Source organism: Pinus tabuliformis, chromosome 5_1, assembly GCF_031772625.1.
Source record: "Pinus tabuliformis cultivar Carrire ecotype Pingquan chromosome 5_1, CPIR1, whole genome shotgun sequence".
Lineage (NCBI taxonomy): Eukaryota > Viridiplantae > Streptophyta > Pinopsida > Pinales > Pinaceae > Pinus > Pinus tabuliformis.
Window position 1 is genome coordinate 449,136,817 of NC_142305.1, and position 9,658 is coordinate 449,146,474.

Below are 9,658 nucleotides of genomic sequence, written 5' to 3' on the forward strand. Positions count from 1 at the left end.
AATATTTCAGGCAGGCTTCGTGAACGATTTCTGGCGATGGTACGGCTGCGCAGTTGAAATTACACATTCAACACTCCCCTTTAATTTCAACTGCTGGGCATTCGGTCATACCCAAACACTTTCTCAAAAATTCAAAGCTTTTCTGATCCAGAGGCTTTGTCAAGATGTTTGCAACCTGTTCCTGAGTCCTGCAATGTTCTAGGACAATTTCTCCATTGTTCACCAATTCTCTGATGTAGTGAAACCTTGTATCAATGTGTTTCGTTCTCTTATGAAACACTGAATTCTTTGACAATGCAATAGCTGAGCTATTGTCACAAAAAATCACTGTCGCTTTTGCCTGCTCTTGGCCTAAGCTTCTCAACATTCTTCTCATCCACACTGCTTGACATGCTGCTGCTGTAGCTGCCACATATTCAACCTTTGCTGTAGACAATGCTACAATGGACTGCTTCTTAGAAGCCCATGAAATGGCTCCTGAACCCATATGAAAAACATAACCAGAAGTGCTTTTCCGATCATCTACACTTCCAGCCCAATCACTATCAGTGTATCCAATTAAATCTGAATGTTCTGAGACAGTATATAAAATGCCAAACATTTTGGTACCTTTGACATACCTCAAAATTCTTTTTGCTGCCTGCCAATGTGCCTCCTTTGGCCTCTCCATGAATCTGGAAATTAAACCAACAGCATACATAATGTCAGGCCTGGTAGCTGTTAAATACATAAGGCTGCCAACAATACTCTTGTACAAACTAGGATCAAAATCCTTGCTGCTGTCCTCTTTGCTGAGTTTTAATCCCATTACTGTGGGAGTGATCGCTGCCTTGCACTCTTGCATGTTAAATCTGCTCAATACTTGATTTACATATCTAGCTTGTGAGATAAAAATTCCTTTTTCATTTTGATCTACTTCTATGCCTAAGAAGTATCTCAAGAAACCCATGTCAGTCATTTCAAATTCCTCTTTCATGACTGATTTAAAATTCTTAATGAGCTGATCATCATTACCTGTGAAAATAACATCATCAACATATAAGACAACAATCAAAATTTTACCATCTTTTTCTTTGATGTAGACGGTGGGTTCTCCCTCACACTTGTCAAATTCATTATCCAATAGATATGAATCTATCCTACTGTACCATTCTCTTGGCGCTTGCTTCAGCCCATAAAGAGCCTTCTTCAATTTGCACACTTTGTGCTCTTCACCTTTCTTCTCATAGCCTAGAGGCTGTTCAACATAAACCTCTTCCTTTAACACTCCATTTAGGAATGTTGATTTCACGTCCATTTGGTAGACTTTCCATTTGTTTTGTGCTGCTATGGACAGCACTGCTCTCACGGTTTCCATTCTTGCAACCGGTGCGAAAGTCTCCTCATAATCTCTCCCATACTGCTGCTTGTACCCCTTGACAACCAGCCTTGCCTTGTGCCTTTCTATCTTGCCTTCAGCATTGCTCTTGGTCTTGTAAACCCATTTTACTCCAATGACTTCTTTGCCTTTTGGTAGCTCAACCAAGTCCCATGTTTTGTTTCTCTCTATGGCATTCATCTCTTCATCCATAGCTTCTATCCATTTCCTATCTTTAATTGCATCCTCGAAATGAATAGGATCATCAACATGACAATACAAGGAAAATAAGGAATTCATTCCTTCATCATAAATGTCACTTAGATTTCTAAATTTCTTACCTCTTTCACTTGGTGTGCAAGTGCTTGAAGACGCACTTGAATTTCCTCCTTGTGGTGTGCTTGGAGAAGCACTCTCATTTATCCTCAATGGTGTCCCTTGCTGTCCTTGTGTTGGCGCTGCTGTTTGGGGATGCATTTCAGCCACTTCCTCTTCATCTTCATCATGAGACAAATAGTTTTTAACATTCACTGTTTTCTCTATGCTTCCATCCCAAGCTTCCTCCTCAATGAATTGAACATCTCTACTGACGAAAAACTTCTTGGTAGATGGGATATACAACCTGTAGGCTTTGGATTCCTCACTGTATCCAATGAAAAGACATTTCTCCCCTTTGCTGTCCAACTTCCTCCTTAGCTGATCTGGAATGTGTGCATAGGCCACACATCCAAAAATTCTCATGTGGGTGACTCCTTGCTTTCTCCCACTCCATGCTTCTTCCGGCACTTTGTTCAACACTGCTTTTGTAGGACACCTATTCAAAATATACACTGCACAATTTACAGCTTCAGCCCAATAATCATTTGGCAAATGCTTTGCCTTTAGCATGCTCCTCACCATATCCATGATGGTCCTATTCTTCCTTTCAGCAACTCCATTTTGCTGTGGGGTGTACCTAGCTGTAAACTGTTTGTGAATTCCATTTTCTCTACAAAATCTTAGGAATTCCTTGGAGATATACTCACCTCCTCTATCAGTTCTCAAAACTTTAATGTGCAGCCCGCTTTGGTTTTCCACAAATGCCTTGAAATTTTGGAATTTCTCAAACACTTCACTTTTGTTTTTAAGAAAATATACCCAAGTTTTTCTTGTAAAGTCATCAATGAATGTTAGGAAATATTGGCTACCTGCTAATGATGGAGCTTGCATGGGTCCACATAAATTTGAGTGGATGATCTCTAAGGGTGCCTTTGCCCTTATGCTTTTACCTTATGGAAAACTTTCTCTATGTTGTTTCCCCAATATGCAGCCTTCACATAAGCTGTCCGGTTTCTCTATCAATGGTAATCCTCTTACCATTCCTTTTCTGCTTAACAAGTTTAGACCTCCAAAATTGAGATGTCCAAATCTCAAGTGCCACAACCAATTTTCATCCTTTGGCGCGCTTTGGAAAGCCTCTTGGGTAACTGCTGCAATTTCATTTTTGTTTTTCAAATCTGCCCTGATCCTAAGAGGGAACATCCTGTTCCTCATCATTTTTACTTCAGCAATGCATCGTTTGTTGGGTGGTATATCCATGATGGTGCATACATCATTTTTAAAGAAAACATTGTACCCCTTATGGAAAAGCTGTCCAATACTCAAGAGGTTACATCTCATTCCGGGGACATAGTAGACATCTGCTATGGTTTTCCTTTCTCCTTGCTTTGTAAATATTTTTACCTCCCCTTTTCCCATAACAGAAATTTTACTATTAGTTCCTAGTGTAACTTCTGATTTCACATTTTTATCTAGGGCAGAAAAGAAGGCTATGTTTCATGTCATATGGTTGCTGCAACCTGAGTCTAAAAACCATATGTCTTCACTCTTTGTTTCAGCCATGTTACAAGCTAACAACACATTATTTTGACTGCTGTTTTCTCTAGTAACATTTGCATTTGGTCTATTATTTATATCATGCTCCTTCTTCCTATATTCACTGGCATAATGCCCATACATTTTACAATAATAGCATTGGACATTGGATTTTTCATACCTTTGTCCTTTCGCATGATGTTGTCCTCTTTGTTGGCTGTTGCCTTAGCCTTGGTCCTGATTTGGATTGCTGCCTCTTCCTTGTGCATTTGCTGGGCTGTTCCTTCCACCTCTGTTCTGGCTTCTGCCTCTTCCTCTCTTGTTTCCTCTACCTTGACCTCTTCCTCTTCCAAAAGACATCTGGGTCTTGAAGGCTTGCTCTAGAGATGAGTTTTCATTTCTACTCAACCTCTGCTCATGTGTTATCAGTGATGCATGTAGCTCATCAACTGAAAATTTTGAGAGATCCTTTGTCTCTTCAATGGTGGTGACAATCGCATCAAACTTTGAGGGTAAGACCCTCAATATTTTCTCCACAATCCTCCTATCTTCAAGGGTTTCTCCATGAGTCCTTATCTGTGTGACCAAACCAATTACATGTGTGAAGAATGAGTCAATGTTGTCTGACTCCTTCATGCACAAATTCTCAAAATCTTTCCTCAGCAATTGTAGTTTTGCTGTCTTCACTCTCTCCATGCCTTGATAGGCTGTCTTGAGGGTTTGCCATGCTTCATTGGATGTCTTAGCTGCTGCTAACCTTGGAAACACGCTTCCATGCACTGCTTGATACAAGAAGAAAAGGGCTTTTGAATCCTTCTTCTTGCAGCTCTTCAGCAAATCCTTCTCTCCTTGAGTTAATGCATTAAACTCATTTTCATCTGCTGGTTGTTCAAAACCTTCCTCAACTATTTCCCATAAGTCTTGGGAAGCAAACAAGGCTTTCATTGTTATTGCCCAATAGTCATAGTTTTTACCATCAAATAATGGGAGCTGCATACCCATGCTATTACTGGTGCTTGTGCCAGCCATTCTTGCAGCCTCAACTATGCTTCAATTTCTTGACTGTGTATTTTAAAACAACTGACTACTTCTTCAGCAACACATAAAAAAAACTTTGTGAAATACCTGAGTATTTTCTTGACTGAGCCTTCACTCTGCTGGAGAAGATCTACTGCTGCAACAAAAGACTCCTCCCTTCAGCTTCTTTGTCACCTTCAAAGAGCCTAAGCCAGCTCTGTCACCATCAAAGAGCTTGGACCAGCTCTGATGGAGATTTTTCATGGGAAGATACCAAAAACCAAACAAATCAAACACACACAAAGGCAATGCTCTGTTTCCTTCTGCCACAGAATCTTTTTGCACAGGGAAGCTTTTTAAAAAAAATTCTCAGAACAGAGTATTACATAGCCATAAAACATTTCTATTGATTAAAATATAAAGCCTGATACAAACTTCATCCTCTTTCACTCAGAGGGATTTACCAAAAATACATTCAGCCAACTCTGATACATATTCATCCTCTTTGCTGAGAGGGATTCACCAAAATTACTTTCACCCATCAAAAACAAAACTATGTCTCCACCTGAGAATTCACTGTGCTGGGTTTACTGCAGTAAAACCCCTTTTTTACTTTACTGGTGTAAAACTATTTTTACACATACTCAGTAAAAATTTCATTACATTCACCATTTCAAAAAAAATACCTGTGCGTTCTTTTCTCCTGCATTTCAATGCATACCCAATACATTAAAAAAAATCTATGCGCTGTTGTGCAAGTTCTTTTCTCCTGCATTTCAATGCATACCCAATACATTAAAAAAAATCTATGCGCTGATGTGCAATATCTTCCCCTGCTTCACATGCGCTCCCCTGTTCTCGCGTTCTTTTCTCCTGCATTTCAATGCATACCTAATACATTAAAAAAAATCTATGCGCTGTTGTGCAATATCTTCCCCTGCTTCACGTGCAAAAAAAATCTATGCGCTGCTGTGCAATATCTTCCCCTGCTTCACGTGCGCTCCCCTGTTCTCTTTACTCGCACTGCTGTGCGTCACTATTCTGTTTTGCTCCCCTCGAGCTCTCATATTACAATGGTCAACTCCGTAAAAAAATTACACACGAGCTCTACATACATATGAATTTTACATTGCGTATATAAAATGATATAATGACCATACCTGTCATTAATATCCACCATACCTTCGTGCATAAAAAACATTATTTACAACCGTGGGTTTTTCAACATATATGGTCAACGCCCTTTTTTTTAACAAAATATAACACATATAATATATATATGCCCATACCTCTCGTTGATATAAAAATAATAAAATTAAAACTTCATCAACCATTTACCAACCCCTGTGAAGTCATTAAATTACCCTGACACAACTGCGGTCAAGCTGAAGTTTCAATTCACTCCACGCAAGGTTTTAAATGCTGGTTCAAATGCAGGTTTGGTTGATTGACGGCGGAGGATGAAGAAGCAAATCGAACGGCGGTGATGAATATCGGGAGACTTTTTGCTGCAGGACTTTAGCGCCCGAAAAATTACGTTTGCTTACGTATGGGGAAAGCCACGCGTCTGCCCCATATTATATCGGGCTCTTGTGTACGAAAACTTCCTTGTGACCAAAGGCGGTCCGATATGCATCAAGGTGGTTTGCGGTTTCGTTCTGGCAGTTTTGGGTGCAGCGGTTTGGGCGTTGGTACGACTGCTGAGTCGGCTGCCCACGTCCGCCTGCTGCCTGCAATTGGAATTAACATTCCAACAATTGTCTGTATCATTGGTAGAATGCCGTGCTTTCAAGGCTTGCGTTGCTCGGTTATGCAGTGCCTCCTAGGGTTCTGCCTCCGTGGTTTTCCCAGACACTGCAACGTGATTGTTAGTACAAATCTATCAAATTGAGTGAAGATAATAACGGCCAGATCGCCGAAAGATTGGCGACTATGTTTGTACTTTTCAGGTCATTCTATCACGCACACATCACTAACTCCGGTGCACTCTCTTTTCTGCTCGAATAAACTCAATATATTATTATATTTATTATTATTATTAAGAAAATGATTTCAAACAAGCGAAACCTGCACCGCATAGATTAAATCTATACACAAAAGGGAGAGTCTCTGGCTCAGACCACAGAATTTCGCTAGTCCGCAATCTATACACGAAAGGGAGAGTCTGTGGCTCAGACCATAGAATTTCGCTACTCTGCAATATTAGTTCGTAGAGATTACCCGCACACCATAGATAAAAATCAATATTGGGACAGCATATATTGGGGATATTTTAATATTCAAATTCAAACACCAAAAAACCAATTTCAGTTTTGGACAACCCCAACTTATATTTATTATAATTAAATTGTAAAATGATATTATTATTTATTATAATTTAATTATATGATAATAAAAAGGTGAAAATATTTTCAAGATGAAATAATTTATTTAAAAATGAATGGGATTGCTTAATATAGAAAGTTCAAGTTTTTTTTGCATTTTAATTTTTTTTTATTCAAATTGATGATGAGTTGGTTGATATTTTTTAGTTCTTTATTTTAAAACTTAAATGTCAAAAAACAGTTGTTAATATATTGCCATAATGTTCTGAAAGCATCACAGTCCAAAATGAAATGTTTTTCTGATTCCACTACCCAAAAAGAGAAAAAAGTACACACCCAATTGGGTAAAAAAGTACACACCCAATCTTCTGAAGCAGTACACACCCAATCTTTTGAAACTTCTTTCCACTGTCTCATTTCACACCAAAGTTGATACCCATTGATTCTTATAAATTTATAAACCATAAAAAAACAATTGAGAAAACATCATTTTGAGTGAGTAATAGGCAAAAACAATATAGCAATCAGTCATAACTGTTCTCACTGCTGGTTATTCTCATGGTTAATTTAACAACTGAATTATGATAAAGAAAATTATTATATTTAAAATTTTAGAAAATCATATAAATACATGAGAATTTATTCTGCGAATCCATTAATTCTGCTCATTAAACGTCCGTGCAATTTCTAATGACAGTTGCCTCGCCATTTCAATGGTTTCATTTGCAAATACAAATACAGGGAACGCCAGATTGTTCAATCAGGCCGAGTACAAAACAATATTTCCATGACTTATCACATGGACGGCTTAATTGGCAATACATGTATTATGAAGTATTCCGTTAATAATGAAATTCAAGATTCATACCAGTAATATGAAGTATTCGGTTAATAATGAAATTCAAGATTCAAATTCCTGCAATAAAAAAAATCCCTGTGGACCAAAAAAAAGGAGGTGGTGTATATGGGCTTCTCTGCCCTGGTTGCCAACACATACATGGAATTATCATGGACCCAATTGGGTTCACTCTTGGTTCATTTCATTTAGATACGGGCCTTCTTTGTTCTCCAGAAAATATTATCCAACGAAATCATAAAAGCATCCTGGAATTCATCAAACCTTGAATCTGGGTCACCATATACTACACGAGGCATAATTTCCTGGATTATGGTCTTTCTCATTTCCTTCCTTTGTTCATCTGGAATCTTCTGCAGAACCTCTATTACATTTATCTTCCTTTCTTTAACAGTCTCTTCTGCTATGTAAACTGAATAGGAGCTCTCATTAGCAGGCAGATGCCATGGATACTGATAATATGTTGTAAAGGGATTGAACAGTACGGGAATGCAGCCTGCTATAAGCGAATCGAAAAAGGATCTTCGAGTAGGGCTGTCACCAGTAGGTTGAAGGCAGAATTTGGATTTCATGAAGAGTTTCACTGCACTTTCAGAAGTCTCACAAACGCCGGGATTGCAATTAAAATATTCGCAACTCTCGGGTCTGCTTAAACACTGGTCGATGAGGATGGAACGAATGCTTTCTTCGCTGTTGAGCCTCGGGGCACCTGCGAAGCTCATCAGATGAGGTCTCTGTGCCATGTTGATCTGCCATTGCCATTGCCAAATATCTTTATCAGAACAAGGATGGAAGTGTTGGGAATTTTTAAATGGAGAAAATACCAAAACCAAACAAAATAAACATCACAGAGCCAATGCTCTGTTTCCTTTGTTCCAGGACCTTTGCACAGGGAAACTATTAAAACAGAATGACTCATAACAGTCCATTACACAGTCACAACAAACACATCTATTGATTTAAAACAAAAATACTGATACATATTTCATCCTCTGTGCAGAGAGGGATTTACAAAACAAACTCTGTTGCCCTCACAGATTTTCCACTCCTGTGGAGATTACATAAACATCATGGTGTTCCTCTGTTCTTCAATGGGAAGAGGAAAACATTGCATCCCTGTTTTTAAAATTCTTTTCCCTTGCTCTCTCTTGCGCATACCGTGCGCAGCCTTAATGCACACCACAAAAGAAACTTTGCTCCACTGTGCGCAGGCACACATACATTACATTGTCAACTGCAGCACCATTCCAATGATATCTCGCACTGCTGTGCGTTCATTACATTTCCATGAACAAAACAAAAAAAATACAACGCACCACCGTGCGCAGCCGCAGTGACAATACACAACAAAAAAAACTTCAACGCGCAGACACCCTAAAACTACAACATGCGCAGTCACTACTACATACATAAAAACTTCATAACGCTTTTTTACACATAGGCTTACATAGCCATATAAAAACATATATAAAAATGGCCCATAACCATATTAAATGGCCTCCACCAAAAACTACGTCAAGCATTAAACTCCATTGAATTCCTCCTACGGCGGTCAACGCAAAAAGACTTCCACGCAAAATCTGATTTTATGCGGGCGGAGGGCAACTTCAGAAATCGACGGCTGAGATCGGGCGCCCTGATCACTTGGCTGATCCAACGAGGTTCGCACACCAACCTCGGGCAAAACAAACGGACTTTAGCGTCCGGGGAAAGCTGTTTCGGCTGCTGTACAGGGGACGCATGGCGCCATTTGATTGTGTCGGGTCCCCCTTCACGGATACCGCCTTCTGCGAATGGTGGTGCGGGGAGACCGGGCCGGTTTTTCCAAAAACAGCCCTGCGCTGTTGAAATTACAAATTTAACACTCCCCTTTAATTTCAACTGCTGGGCATTAGGACATACCCAAGCACTTCCTCTCATAGAGGGATTCCTCAGTACTGCTGTTACAAAGATATCTTCCTCACATAGAGGGATTCACCAACTGCTTCTGATGCAGTTCACAAACAAACAAAGTTGTCTTCCTCTTGATAGAGGGATTAACCTGAAACTGTGCTTAAGAGCACCTTCCTCATGACAGAGGGATTCACCTGTTATAAAAACATCTTCCTCTTAACAGAGGGATTTACCAAACAATGCTAAAAAGCATCTTCCTCTCAACAGAGGAATTCACCAAATGACTGCTTCAAATGCAGTTCCAAAACAAACAATCATTGCACTGCTGTGTGTGCAAACTCATTACAATGTTCTTTT

At 39.4% G+C, this 9,658-nt stretch overlaps 1 pseudogene; it reads right to left on the minus strand.

The window, feature by feature from the left end:
• Window positions 1-7,596: 7,596 nt before the first annotated feature.
• LOC149165421 (xyloglucan-specific galacturonosyltransferase 1 pseudogene) lies at window positions 7,597-8,151 on the minus strand (annotated as a pseudogene).
• Between the last annotated feature and the right edge of the window lie 1,507 nt (window positions 8,152-9,658).